The 16,372-nt window shown below is 38.3% G+C and overlaps 1 protein-coding gene across 1 annotated transcript in view; it reads right to left on the bottom strand.

Annotated features, from left to right (window-relative positions):
• The window catches only part of mak (male germ cell-associated kinase), a 50,680-nt gene extending 34,565 nt beyond the window's left edge, over positions 1–16,115 (bottom strand). The window contains exon 1 of the mRNA XM_059535538.1: positions 15,937–16,115. The gene's annotated coding sequence lies outside the window, so the exon portion shown is untranslated. The remainder of the gene's footprint in view (positions 1–15,936) is intronic.
• Between the last annotated feature and the right edge of the window lie 257 nt (positions 16,116–16,372).

The raw sequence follows: 16,372 nt of genomic DNA on the forward strand, positions 1-16,372 counted from the left end.
TATAAAAAATAAATTAGAGCAATGACATTCAAGGTAAAGAAAGAATAAATTTAGCAGCATTATCTCAGTTATCATAAGAAACATAAGAGTAATAAATTTATCTTGATTCTGAACTTTAAATAAAAATATGAACAGTGATTATATTAAACAATGTTTCTGAACTCAGAAGATTAAATGTCAAAAGATAAATAATATCAATTTAAGCAATGGCATTCAAGTAAAAAAAAAAAAATAATAATAAAATTTAGCAGCAATATCTCAGATATTGTAACTTATTCTGTCAGTTGTGCAACCTTTTCTTTCAGAGGAGAAAACTCAGCCATTGAGCTTTAATGAGCGTCATGTTTTTCTACCAGTCGTGGACCGACGGCCACAGTATCACTCATGCTCGCACATGCAGCCTAGAGATGCGCGGGTCCGGTTTTTTTCCAACGCGTGGGTCCCGCTTTTATGAAATTATTTGGCCCACCCCAGCCCGCAAATAAAGTAAAATTTCTTTACCCACCGCGACCCGCGCATCTGGGACATCACGGAAGATACGTTGCTACTTAGACCTTCGTATTGTAACCTTATCAAAGAACCTAATAAAATATGAAAATATATATTCCAAATATTTAATATAGGCTATATGAAATTACACTAGTGATGGTTCGTCCATGAACGAATCGTTCTCGTTCAGGTAATCCACTGATTCCTATTTCTCATTCACTGAAGTTCCTCCCTCCACAGCAGCGCAAGCTTGGCGCTATTAGCAGCGTGTGCACAGCTCGTGAACAGCTCTGTGAACTGTTTCAACCTGTCAAAGAGTTACTCAAGATGTGACGGAGCATGTGATTTGTTGAATGTAGTGAACCCAGATCGAGATCGAGAGATCTTCTCATTCATGGACGAGTTGAATGAACTGATACATCTCGTTTATGAATGAATTGATTCTGAATGAGTATACAGGGTCAGTGAGCCAAGCATGTAAATCTCGATAAGCAATCAGCAGATAACAAAGCGCAGTTATAGGTGCTGTGCAGATACGCTCGTTTTCATATTTAGCATACAGAACATAACTCCACATTTAATCCCCGATTAATGTGAATATTATATATGAACTGTCTGACCAAACAATTAAAATGTTAATTATGCAAGAAAACCTCGTGTTTTGTTCATCTGAACAACTTATTTAAACTATTTAATGCGATCAAGCACACATTTTAGTAAAGCCAAATCAGTTTAATAAAGCCACTAATGCAGCCATCTCGCTGTAGTGCTTTTTTGCTGCTTGCGTGAGGACAGAAACACAGACGTCCATAGGGAGGCACTAGTGTTGTCAAAAGACCCGGTACTCCGGTACCAAGTCGGTACTAAAAAAAAATGAAAATGTCACGGTACCAGGTTTCTGTAAGTACCGGTAGTACTGAGGACCCGTTCAAACCCAGTTCTGGATGCATACAGCTCTATGATTTCCGCGAAGCAGAAAACGCGGACGGAATCTCAAAATCCAGTCATGAAAAAGAAACTTACATTTTAATATGTACAGTCACGGAATTTGTCAAAGTTAGCATAAATTAATCAAATCAAATCTCCATATGGACCAGTATCTGTAAATGTTAACCCGCAAAAGTTGGTTGAAATCTGCATCCTGCATGTTCTGCGTGCATGTCTCTGTGTGAATGAATGAATGGTTTGTTTACTACATAGACTGAAGCACATGACGCTTGCAATAATGAGGACACAAATACACAAACAACATCACCAGAACTGTTCTGAGTCACTTCACAAGCATTTTACCATTTCATTTGAGTAAAACAAGTGTCAATTTAAAGGTATTCACGGAAAACCGTCAAAACAGCCTCTACATTGCGAGTAAATCACTCGCATATGTGAATAAATTTTACTCAGGGCGACTAAATTATGTCTATTGTTAGCCATTGGCTAATAAATTCTTAGATTTTACTCGCCAGTGTGTCTGTGTTCGAGGCTATTATAAGATTGGCGTAGATATATTTTCACTCGCTGAACACGGAGCGCTTCAGAGTTCTCTCTCCATCAAGCGATCTGTACTTTTCAATTCATCTCAATGGACGCACAGAACACCTGTATTTGCCTTTTTTACGGTCTATGGTATTTGCCGAACTGTAAACTCTGTGTGAAGGAGCACGACTCGCCGTCGCTTTGCTGATAGCTCTGTTTCTCACACATGCAAAGAGAGAGAGCGAGAGTCTTACCACGCTGAATCGACATGCTACATGTAAACTATATTCTTTGTTGTCTTCTCCTGTCAAAATAATGGAGTTCATTTAGAATTATTCATATTTTTGAACAAGCAGAAGATATGCCGGTTTCTCCGGTAGTGGGCGGAACTAATGCGCAAATGGCAATTTCATTGGCTGGCGCTCATCTATTACCGTCCCTGTTTTGATTTCAGCAAATCAGTTCGACCGAACGCAGACAACGTGATTAATATTCATGAACCAGCAGCTCATCAATCCATAGTGCATTGTATATTGTTAGTATGGTAGTAGAATTAGTAGTATTATAGACTTTTAATAATAATTATTATGATCTATGACTTTTTTTTTTTTACAGAAACCCTCAATGAACAAAAATATCTTAAGCATCACCACCAGTCTTAAGTTCAGATAAATGAAAAATATGCATTCATTACAAATTCATTTTTACATAAAGGCATTGTGCTAGAAATATTACTATTATTTTGTAAAATGTATGTGATACTGCTACTACTGTTAATTAAAAAATAATCACACAATATTTCTTCCATGTTTAAATTTTAATAGCAAATCTCCTTTATTTACCAAAAAATAAAATGTGTTTAAATTTCATAAATTAAAAGACAAATTAAATTTGGGTGAAACTTGTTTACTGTTTTTCATAATTATATTACTTGTAGAAGAACTTTAAACACAATTGTAAATAAGTATAAAGAATGGCATTGGTTTTATTTTTAGTGATGAAAAGTTTTTTTTTTTTTTTAATTAGCATATTTTTGTGTTTTGCTTTGGTACCGAAATTGGTACCGAGAACCGCGGATTTTCACTAGTATCGGTACCGAATACTGAAATTTTGGTACCGTGACAACACTAGGAGGCACTGGAAGCGTGCGTTGCACACACCAACATGGAATACGTCTCTTACTAATCTGGAATGCAGTCGATACTAATAAATTTAGGAATCGTGACGTTTTTAATTTCCGAAAATCGCGATACTTTTGAAGTATCGGTGCACCGTGCAACACTACCATATTCCACTATGTTTTTCTTCTTCTTTTTTCTTTTCCTTCTTAAAGGTCCTATGACATGAAAATGTCACTTTCTGAGGTTTTTTAACATTAAAATGATTTCCCTAGCCTGTATATGGTCCCCAAGTTTCTAGAATTTTTAATCGGTGTAAATCGAGATTTTGCTATCTTTCTCTGCCTTTGAGAAAATGGAAGCTCAAACGGGCTGATCTGGAATCTCCTCTTTGTGACGTTGTAAGGAGAAATGTTACCTCCCCTTTCTCTGCTTTGCCCGCAGAAATATTTACATATAATTCAGTCGCAATGTCAGCAAAGGCGTTACAAACAGACTTTTATGATATGGCTTCGACAGCACCGCCACAAACAGTGAGTAACAGTGTTCATTAATGCCTGATCTGTGATCAGTGATTTCTGATGTGTAGCTAATCATTCAAGTTCACTAGTGATGGGAAGTTCAATTCTTTTCCGCGAAACAGTTCTTTCGGACGGTTCGATTCAATGAACCGGTTGAAAAAAAACGGTTCAGCGGTTCTTTTACGCTCGACGTAATGACGTCATTGGCAATATATATACATTTTTTTATTTATAAGTCAGTAATCATAACTTTAGTCAGTTAAAAACCTCATAATCATGAAAAATTTACATTTGAGTTTTGCAACAACGCACCCAAATACAGTAACAGCAATAATGTGCATACGAGGATTTAAGTCTTGAAGATATAAAGTAAATAAATTAGGTGTCATCAGCGCAGAAACCATGATCCACGTAATATACATAATCCATTTTGATGTATTTGTTATTAAATTAACTTAAGTTTCGCCAGATTGCCCTTCATCCAAGCCGCGCTCATGACATTAGCACAGAATCAGTTCAGAATCAATCACCAAAAGAACCAGTTCAGTTCAGACGCCCTGTGACAGATATTACATAAATCATCCCTTATTCCTATTAAACATTGAGTCTTAATTATTGTCCAACTTCCCTGAAAACCCCTTTGGCCTATACATTATCTACAATATACAAATTGAAACATTCATCTTAAAAAAAATAATAATAATAATAAAAAAAGCAAAATAAAATAGTTATTTTAGCACACTTTCCTATGTTTAACAAAATACTTTAAAAAATTATACGCATACGCAGTATCATCAGTTCATCGGTTCTCAAATCGGATGCGTCCGAAAGAAACGGTTTTCAGTTCAGTGTACTGGTGATCCGAAAACCGATACAACCGGTTCTTGACTCGAGAACGAGAATCAGCTCATCGGTTCTCAAATCAGACGCGTCCGACAGAAACGATTCTCGGTTCAGTGTACTGGTGATCCGAAAACCGATGCAACCAGTTCTTGACTCGAGAATGAGAACTGCTCAGCAGTGGGCGTGTTCATTCGCATTCTGGCTCGCCTCGGTGTTCATCTTCAGTTCTCTCTTCACAGCAGTTCAGTCAGTGTACTGTTTGAGTAAATGAATTACTCCGGGATATTGGTTTATTCTGACTCGGAGGGAGTGTCAGTCACGTTAAAAAAAGTTAACAGCTTAAGTAATTTGTGGATTAATGCGTAATGGAGACGTGAACCGTTTCAAACGATTCAGTTCGATTTGGTGAACTGGTTCAACCGGTTCACTAAGAAGAACCGGTTAAATTGAACGATTCATTCACGAATTGGACATCACTAAAGTTCACATAGACTTTCTTTCTAAATCATTTAATACGGTTTATGCATCAGTGAATCAAGCCAGTGAGTAAACGATCAACTTCACGTTGTTTCTCTTAGTAGCATGAAACAAATCTGTTATTTAAATTGATTTAACTACAGAGAGCGATCAAAGAACGCTCCCTTTTTTTCGGAGCTCTCACACATCGCAGTATATCTGCACACTTGCCCAAACTGCCGTTACAATGAATGACGCTCTTATGCTGCACAACAAAACTCTTACTGTATTCATGTGGTGCATTCATGTGTTTGCTGTTAGTTGTGGTGAAAGTATTTTGTGAGAGAAAACGTGTTGCAATAATGACAAGATCACTGCATTCACGCGATAAACAGACTCTGTCTACTCAATGCTCATCACTGCAGCCTTTCCTGTGATGGGAAAAGATCGAAAAAAATAATTATATAATCAACAAATCCACGATTCGTTAATCTTGACAGCTGTAATAGTATATATATATATATATATATATTTGAGAGGGGTTCCACATGTAATACGCATTTCAAATGCAAAGATGTCAGCCAATCACAACAGTTGTCGTTTACTCGGAGTCTCACAGCAGACACGCCCCTTCAAACAGAGCATTCAAGCCAGAGGGCTAATATCAGGATATAAAAATGCTTTTTATTTCTAAATTTTAAATTTAAAAATCATACTAACAATATAAGTACACCTAAGGAAACATTAAAAAGCATTTAAAGAAAAGGAAATAATCCATGTCATGGGACCTTTAATGGCGGTTGGCAAACTGTGCATTTTCGCCACCTACTGGAGTGGAATGTGGAGTATGACGTTTTTGGCGACAACACACAAACACACATATACATACATACATACATTATATATATATATATATATATATATATATATATATATATATATATATATATATATATATATTAGGGCTGAAACGATTCCTCGAGTAACTCTGCCTCGAAGCCTCTTTTTATTTATTTTAAATCTCACGTCAGGTTCTTTCGCAATGATTTTTTTAATGTGACACAAAGCGTTTACGTCACCCACAAAGCGGAAGGAGACACAAGCGCTGCGTGTGAAATCGCATACTGCAAGGAGTCAGCAGTGTTTTGATTTGAGGGCGCGGGCAAACGTAAAGAGAACGTCGTGGCGTGTGTCCATTGCAAGAGAGCTGGCAGACCACAACTAGGGCGTATGATTTCCGCGATGCAGAAAACACGGAGGGAATCGCGGAATCCAGTCATAAAAACTGAATTTACAGTCTATTTAAATATGAATCCTGCATGTTCTGCTTGTCACTGTTAATGGATGGAGCAGAAGCGCGTCTTCCTTTATCAAACACAATGAAGCGCGCGTTACTCTCGCGGTAATTTCAGCGTCTGCTATCTCACTAAATAAGGATGTGAACACATGAACAACATCTCCAGAACTGCTCTGACAGTCACTTCATGAGCATTTGACCGTTTGAGTAAAACTAGCGTCACATCACATACACAGAACTGTAAAGGTACGTCAGTCAACCCGTCAAAATAAAAGTCCGGTTAAAGACTATTGTTCAGCAGAATGTACATAGCCTACTACTACTAAAAAAAAAAAATCAAACATTATTTTTTTTAGGTTTAAATCACACAACATTTCTTTTATGTTCTCTTTTTAATAGTAAATCCCCTTTGTTTACCAAAAAGTAAAGTTAATTTTCAATAATTAAAAGATAAATTAATGTTTTATGTGTTTAATGTGCATCTCAGAAAATGCTTTATTTAAAACCCCATATGAATGGCACTTAAATGCACTTAATTCATCTGTCAACTTTATTGTCATTGTTCACAGTACAGGTACAGACAGAGAAACAATGGGTAATAATTAAATGTTTATTTTTGATGTATGCATTGCATTCTATGCATTTAAAAAATAAAATAAAAAAAATTATAAAAAAGCAAACTTAGGCCCTGTCCACACGGACATGGGTATTTTTATAACCGTGACTTTTTTTACGCGGTTCGGCCTTTCTTCCACACGAAAACGCAGTTTCAGAAACCGAACATTTTTGAAAACTACGGCCAGGGTGAGCATTTTCAGAAACGCCGGTTGCAGTGTTGTCGTGTGGACAGTATAACTGGGGTTTTTGCCTTGCGACGTCAGAGTGTGCGCCGTTATCCGCTGTGTTTGACGTCAGATTGTGCGCCGCTGACTGCTTCTGATTGGCCAAGGTGACTTTACAATTTGGGTTATATCTTTGGGTTATATCGCCGCCTGCTGGTGTGGCATGCTCTTGACAGCGCTTGATAGCATGTTTTTGCTTTTCATGTGGACGGGATTTTTTTTTTTAAACGCAGGAGGAAAAACTCCGGTTATAAAAATACCCATGTCCGTGTGGACTAGGCCTTAGGCTAGTTGTTAGGGCTGCTCCGATCACGATCGGCTGATCGTTATGCGCATCTCGTCAGTAAAGCCGGTTTTCTAATCAGCGGTAAATTCCATCAGGTGCGTGATTTCACATAGAGCAGCTGTTACTACACAGAGCCATTGTTAACTGAGAAGATGCGCAAATCCACGTTCATTGTCAGCGTTTATTTGCGCATCTTCTCAGTTAACAACAGCTCTGTGGTGTGTTCCCTACTCACTGCTGTGTATGTGCATTTGGATGAGTTAAATGCAGAGCACCAATTCAGAGTATTGGTTACCATTACTTGGCAAAATGACATGACTTCCACTTTATAGTTATAATTTTTTTATCCGCTTAGAAAATCACCATGTTTTATTTTGTGTCACCATACTTTAGGGATGTGCGATATGACGATTTTTGATCGTGGACAATAAAAATGTCTTCACGATCTGCTTTTGAAGAAATATCATAGTATTGTGCTACAGCACACATTCAATCAGCTGCAGTTCTGGCGCCTTCATCATATACTGTACAACGCCACACGCATTCACAGCAGTATTAACTCAGCGGAAGAGTTACTCTGTCATTATTTGCTTGTGCTTTTAAATGTTTCATTCGCGCGCTGGTATGACCTGTGCTATTTCTGAACGCCACATACACACAAAGCGCGCGCTAAAGCCTGTCAAACAGTGCCTGGTTATTGAACTAAAATATCTTTGCACTAATACTATCAAAACACAAAAGGTTTACATGTAGTCTCAAGTTGGTTATGTCTAAAAGGAAAGTAAACAGCTGAGAGAAAAACATATAAGTGCCTGTATATTAGCTGCGTGCAGGTCTTAAAGGGACAGTAGGCCTATTAAACATGCAGCCTACTGTCAAGGGATGGATCACCCTGAAATTTTATTTTCTGTCATTATTTACTCACGGTCACATTGTCCCAAACCCGTATTAATTTATTTCTTGTGCTGAACCCAAAATAATATATTTTAAAGAATGTGGGTAACCAAACAGTTGCTGGTCCACATTTAATTTGATAGTAGCAAAAAAATACTTGTTTGGTTTTCCACGTTCCTCAAAATAGCAGTTATGTTCAGAAGAAGAAAGAAACTCAGGTTTAAAACCATTTTGATTGAGTAAATGGTGGTATAAAATCTAAAACACTATGACAGAATTGACAGACAGCTTTGAGGGAACTATTTATTTACTGTTTATAAAACAACAAAACACAAAGAAAAAAAAACACTCACTGCTCTTGACTGAAGAGATTTAATACAGTTGTTTTAGGAATCAGTTTAACTGTTGTTAACTGACAAGCTACACAAATCCACATTCATTATCACCACTGATTTGTGCAGCTTGTCAGTTAACAAAGGCTCTGTGTAGTAACAGCTGCTCTATGGGAAATCATGCACCTGATGGAAATGACAGCTGATTAGAGAACTGGCTTTACTGATGAGATGTGCATTAATTATTAATTATCAGCCGATATTTATTGTGCACCCTATTTATTTTTATATTTGTTCATTCAATTTCTTGAATGCTCCAGCTAGGGCTGTCACTTTTGAGAAAAATCAAATTCGAACGGATATCGAATATCATGCAATGTATTCCAATATACTGCGCACCTACGTTGGAAATAACGAACATGAGCGCGCAAAAGACGCGATATGTGAACGGCCCCTAATGAAAGTGAAAGTGAAAGTGAAGTGACATTCAGCCAAGTATGGTGACCCATACTCAGAATTTGTGCTCTGCATTTAACCCATCCGAAATGCACACACACAGAGCAGTGAACACACACTGTGAGCACACACCCGGAGCAGTGGGCAGCCATTTATGCTGCGGCGCCCGGGGAGCAGTTGGGGGTTCGATGCCTTGCTCAAGGGCACCTAAGTCGTGGTATTGAAGGTGGAGAGAGAACTGTACATGCACTCCCCCCACCCACAATTCCTGCCGGCCCGGGACTCGAACTCACAACCTTTCGATTGGGAGTCCGACTCTCTAACCATTAGGCCACGACTTCCCTGGAGATTCAATCACAAATGTTTAACAGTGAGTCATAAACAGGACTATCTGGATTATTTTTTTTACTTAATGTTTGAAACAGCAGGTTATCAATTTAGAATATCAATTCTTATGAAGCAGGCGCGGAGCTGTGGGCGGGCCTGGACGGGCCTGGGCCCGCCCACATTGACAGCTGGCCCGCCCAATCAGAAATAAAAAAATAAATAAAATACTACTCTGTATTGTTAAATATGGATACTACTTTATGTGGTGTATTTCATCTATAACATGTTATGTTAAAACAGTAAAATTATAAGTAAGCCTGATAACTATTTAATATTTAAGTGTGTTGGTGACTTGTTTTCATTGGTCAATGCAACATCGTAGCGCGCTCTATTGTAATCTGGCGCGAACCATCTATGACGCGAACAACCAACGGTTATAACGTTCGCTAGAAGTGTACGGTATCTTGATTTTTCTCAGTATGGCCAAACAAGTTACTCTCACTCATTTTTTTAAAAAACCTCGTATTGAGATTAATAATTATTTGGAGGACCAATCTGTGGATCGTAATGGAACAACCACTGGCTCTGAGAATGGAGCGGAGATTAACTCCGAACCGACGACCTCCACTGATGCTAACCGGCAAGCAGATCTGCCTATGGCTAATCGACGATCACTGCTACACTTAATTGCACCGTCGGATCTGTCAGCTCTGGGGGAACCTGCTACCCAACCTCATCTACAGGCATTCCCGAGTACCATAATTGATGGGAAATATCGAAGCTTCAACGCCAAGTGGTATGAAAGGTTCAACTGGATTGAATATAGCCAGTCGAAAGACCTGATTTTTTGTAAAGCCTGTCGGCATTTTCCTGAACAGCACACTGAGGGGACTTTTACTAAAGAGGGTTTCAAAAATTGGAAACGTATCGGCCAGGTCTGTGAGAAGCATCAGTCTAGCAAGCTACATGCTTCTGCACTTGTAAAATTACTCTCCTACAAACAAAGTCATGCGCAACAAGGCAGCGGTACTGTATTAAATCAGATGCACGGAGATTCCATTTCGTTCATTGAACGTAATCGACAGCACGTCAAAGTTGTGCTGGATGTTGTCATGCAGTGTGCCAAAATGGAGATACCCCTGAGAGGGCACCGGGAAACTCAGGAAGCGTTAAACAAGGGGAATTTTTTGGAGCTATTCGAGTTTATATCGAAGTACGACCCAGAAATAAAAAAAAAACTTGTTGAACTGCCACGAAATGCTATACTCATGTCCCACCACATTCAGGACGAGCTGCTTGAGGCTGCCGCTTCACTTCTACTCAGGAAGATAAAAACGGAGATGCAAGAACAGCCTAGGCCCACATATTTTGCCATACTTGCAGATGAGTTTAAAGATGTTTCGAAACGCGAGCTAGTTGCTGTCTGTGTTCGATTTATCCATAGTGGGACAATCAAAGAACGAGCGCTGGGCTTTGTCAAAACAGCTGACCTGTCTGCTCAAGGAATATCGCAGAGGATCCTTGAAATTCTAGAACCACTTGGTTTGGACCCTTCTCTCTGTGTCGGGTTCTGTTTTGATGGGGCATCGGTCATGTCTGGGCACAGAGGAGGCGTTCAATCTATATTGAAAGAGACATTTCCCAAAGCTGTGTATGTACACTGTAATTCCCACAGACTGAATTTAGTGCTTTGTGCTGCTGCGGAATCATCTGGACACGTCAGTACTTTTTTCACTGTCATCAATCAGATACACAACTTCTTCACTGGGGCCCAGAGGCACGCTCGGTTTGTGGAACTTCAGAAGGAAATGCATCCAGAACGCCCATGTAAGGAACTGGAAAGGTCATGTGACACCAGGTGGAGCTCTAAATCAGGATCTGTTCATAAAGTTTTAGAAATGCTAGACGTGTTACTTGAGACTCTTGCTGAGTATTCTGAGACAAGTGGACAGACAAAACTAGATGCAGATAACCTATTACAACAGATGCAAACAAAAAAGTTCATTTTCATGCTTGTTGTGTTTTGCAAGTTGTTTCAGTGCAGCGATTTTGCCACAAAGGGGCTGCAAAGTCCAGCAATCTGCGTGACAGACTGCATCTCCTTAATTGAAACATTGAAAGCCACCCTTGCCACTTTTCGAGATGATTCAGATGGTGACTTTGACAAAGTTCTCAGATTGACAGAGGAGTTGATGGATAAATACGAGATAGCATGCTGGGATCTGATAATGTCTCGTGAGCGAAAGCTGCCTGCAAAGTTTAGTCAGTCTATTGTCACCACAACATTGGGAAAAACATCCGCTATCAAAAATAATGGTGATCTGAGAGCACTCTGGAACTGTATTCTGGATAACGAGATGGCTGAATTGAACAGCCGATTTAAAGACGACACCTACGGAATAATGCGAGCTTCAGCTGCCCTCATCCCAGGATCCACCACTTTTGGCACACAAGAACTGATCAAATCTCCTTGCAGCTTGTATGGGATAACAGTCTGTGATGCGGAATTTGCCTTTTTTACCCAATTCATCAAGGGCAAAGCTGACAAAGACAAAATGCCCTCACTAATTGAATTGTTGGATGCCTGCGCTGCTGATATTTTCCCCGGAATGAACCGTCTGTTAAGGGCCATCATCACACTACCCATGACGTCCTGCAGTGTTGAAAGACTTTTCTCCGCTACTCACAGGATCAACACTCGCTTGAGAGCATCAATGGTGACTGAACGCTTGAACAATTTGACCCTGTTATCCTTTGAAAGAGAACTGACAGAAACACTGGATTATGACGAGATCATAAGCATCTTTAATTCAAAACCCAGGCGACTCCGCCTTGTGTAGCCGGGTAAGGTATAGGCCATGGTTTTCTTTACATGTAGGCCGTGGCTTGATAGCAGGATGAGACTATTAAGTAGGCTACTTTGAGCCTCTGAGCTCAAATAATGTTGCTTTTTTAGAAAGCTAAACGTGTAGTGGGGGTTGACCTCAGCCTCTTGTTCAGGGCCTAAATATTCGTTCAGTTAACATGTCATTACTTTAAATGTTCAATGAATAGAGTGTTATGTTGTGGTTGTTTTTTTGTTATTTTGTTAGAGCTACGTGCTCTCTAATTGATCTTCCCTATGCACTATCACAATGTTGCCTTTTTGTGAATTATATGTTCCTGGCTCGGTAGCCATAGCCTATGTTATATAGGCTTATGTATTTAGCTCAGTTTTGACAGTAGATTAAATTTAAATTACAAAATAAGTAGGCTAATAAACATTTTTTTTTACCATTATAAAGCAGTTTGAATGTTTCATTGCGTTACAGTATGATTCTAATGAGAAAAGAATTCCCGAGCAGCTTTCAGCTATAATCACTTTGAGAACTTTTCTTGCAAGCACCCTGAACTAGACAAGTGGAAAACGTTTTTTGAATAACACCATGTTATAACCTTAATTTTTTTTTTCGTTTTGAATTATTTCGTTTAAAGACATTTCAAGCTTTGTGCATTTGATGTATTTCTCATGTCTGTGTGAGGCATACACTGAGTTTCGTTAAGTTAGGATGAGATGCGCTCCAGTTAACGTGCAATGCAAGTGACCGCGCAGGCGCCTCCATGATTATTGTCTGTTATATTTGCTTGTTTTTATATCTGCAATTGGTTGATGAAAAATTGATTAAAATTAAGATACAATTTATACAAAACGAAATTCACTTTAAAGAAAGTCTTTCTACAAAACAAACCTATGAAGTGGTCATAATCATGTCTGACCATGTCATATTGCGCCTCTTATAATGCTGTTCAGTGTTCACTTTTCATAACCATAGATTAAATAAATAAAAACGTATATTATAATATTGAACATATATATTAACCTAAATACGTTTTCTTTAATGGCTACAGCACCTTGTAACGTCAGAGGACTCAAGGTTTCAGCGTTTCCCGAAACCTTCTTATTTAGGCTACACTTTTTTTTTTTTTTACTGAAATGCTGGAAAGTATTTACAAGAACAATATTTCATTGCAGCTTCACCACAACAAAAAAAAATGGGAATTATTAATTAATTAATAAAAACAAATTTAATTAACATTTAATTAATTTAATTTAATTAAAAAGCGCTTTTAAAGGTCAGTGAAAGCATAGGCTACTGTCAGTCAAGTCCTATTCAGACGCTAATATTGTTTCTCATGGGCTCATACGGTATTTTAAACATTTACAGCAGTAAGTCGGTGATTTTAGTGCCGTCCGAATCCATAATATCAGTGTCTTTTCTCACCCAACCCGCAATAAAAATCCCTGTCCAAATTAGTACCTACTGTTTTTTGACAAACAGGTCGTGTGGTGATTTAATTGCCGTCTGAATCCACATCTCTGAGTTTACAAGAAGAAATTCAAAATACACTGTTAAAATCCTTTTTGATCACTGCCGAGCACCATACGTAAGATGTACACTTTTATTATTATTGAAATGCTGTAAAGTATTTACAAGAACAAAATTTAATCGCAGCTCCACCTCAGCGAACAAAAATGGGAAAGAGACGAAAGCACATACAAATTGGGTTTATTGGGTTATTATGGCAGCAATATATGATACAATTTAAAAATATGTAGGCTAGGCTATTATAGTTTGGATTATTTTTTATAATATCCCATGAGTCCTAATAAATGAAATTTCAACTATTTCTGAAGCGCTTCTTTTATAAAGAACACCGCTTTCTTACATAAAAAGCCCCTGCACGAGAGAATAATTGATTCTCGAGCCATCGATATCAACCAATTCAGCACCATCGCCACGGACAGCACCCGGTAACATCGCACATAAGAAGATATATCAGCTTCCTAAAGAGGGCCACACACCGGACGCGCAGCTCAGCGCCGCGCCGCGCCACGTCTAGGACAACGCTCACCTGAAAATCCGATAACATCAGCAATTTTCTGATTTCTGTAAATAAATATATAATATAATGCCCAGCAACGGCTCAGGACCGTGTTTACATTTATGTGTCTCAAATCGTAGTTAATGTATATACGGACTTTACCATGTGCTGCAATATACATTTAGTTTTATATTTATTTACAGAAATCAGAAAATTGCTGATGTTATCGGATTTTCAGGTGAGCGTTGTCCTAGACGTGGCGCGGCGCGGCGCTGAGCTGCGCGTCCGGTGTGTGGCCCCCTTTAGAGTCTTCGCGCTAAGAAACAACCGTTATCGGGAAACCCAGCCTTGATTTCGGAACACCCATAAATTCAGGCCCACCTCGACTTAATCTAGGCCCACCCATCTGTCACGTTCTGCATCCGCCACTGTTATGAAGTGCCACTATGCATATCCCACAACATTAGGCTAAATGAAAAAAAAAAGAAAAAAAAAAAACGATTCAGAACAGGCACAAACAATAACGTGACAACTTAAACAGCAGCAGGAGTAAGGCATATAGCCTAGCCTAATTCATTTTTTAATATTGTTTGCAAGAAACACCAGTCTATCAACTGGTTTATTTACAATGTTCCCCGCGGTGGAGAACACACGTTCTGAGCGCACAGACGTGCCTGGCTAGCTATTATTTGCTTGATTTGGTCATGGGCCTACGCTACAATACGTCTAGAGTGCCCTCAACTGGATAAGATGGCAAAGAATAAAATAAAAAACAAACGGTATATTCATAGACTGTAAAAAACATACTACACATGGCATTTTAAAAAACGGATATTTTATTTATAGTTCGATTACGGATATTTCACGTCATGTTCGAAAGCATATTCGAATATCGAATAAAAAGTGACAGCCCTAGCTCCTGCTAAATGCACCTATTGTACCTGAAAATAAAGCACTGTTTGTTATTATATTATGTGTAGTTGTAATGTGTATCTTTATCATCCTTTTCTCTTTGTTATTAAAAAAAAAATCATGCAAATTTTTATCTTCGCCCTCTTTGGCCTAAATATCTGCCTTTATAACAATGAAATTAGTTTGGCTGTAATTCAAAATAGTAAAAACAACATGACAAAGGACTGAGCTAAAATTGTTAATCGTGATATGATACCACCAATTAAATCCAATATATCTAAATATATATAAAAAGCACACATAAAACACACATCTATCACCACTGCACTACTTTAAATCCCAACACATTATTATGCACAAATTCTTGAGACCAAGCGTTGAATAGCGTACCATATGGGGAAAATAAAGTTTCACAAAACAGATCTGTCAGTAATCTGGTTTAAGAAGCATTAGTGGATCTACAGATGACACATGGAGTTAAGATGCTTCTCAAGGTCACTCAATAAGCTGAACACGTGTGCATTAATATGGGGGTAGAAAGTCAACCTATATACAAGCATAAAATGTTAACGTTAATAGAAACATGAATTTACAAGTGTCTCGAGACTGCATTTAACGTTAAACATTAACAGCATTATATGACAACCCTCAGGAGTATTTATTAGTATTGCAACACAAAGACGTTAAATAAGCCATTAGAGTTAAGTCATTTTTAATTATTTATCATTATTAATCTGAAATGTGTTTTCATTTAAATCTCTTGGGTTGGCTGTAAATGTTTTTCTCATTCACATGATCTTCTGCGTAGTTTTGCTCCGCAAACTCACCCGTTGTGATGGCACTCCTCCCTGATAGTCGTTGTCTGTGTCTAGATATGATAGATGTGTTTAAGAGAGATACTACGTGAGTTTATCTCTCTTGCAAAGAGGAGTGATCTAACCTCACCCTGGCAACCGACACTCGCTACAGCTAGCAACACCTAGCAAGCCGCAGCCGGAAGTGAGTATTCTTCTTCTTCGTGAAATTTTATTGGCGGTTGACAAACAACAAAATGGTGTATTTCCGCCACCAACTGGTATGGAGTAGGGATCAAAATGACGATCCCTTTCCCACCACATATATATATATTCTCTCCCACAACGAGTATAAAAAATGAAACTACAGCATTATAGCATGCATTCCTTTATTGAAATTATTTATCTTGTAAAATATCTCTGTGTAAATTGCATTTTTCTTTTCTAATATTCGCATTATGCTCCTTCT

The sequence above is a fragment of the Carassius carassius genome, chromosome 42, assembly GCF_963082965.1.
Source record: "Carassius carassius chromosome 42, fCarCar2.1, whole genome shotgun sequence".
Taxonomy (NCBI): domain Eukaryota; kingdom Metazoa; phylum Chordata; class Actinopteri; order Cypriniformes; family Cyprinidae; genus Carassius; species Carassius carassius.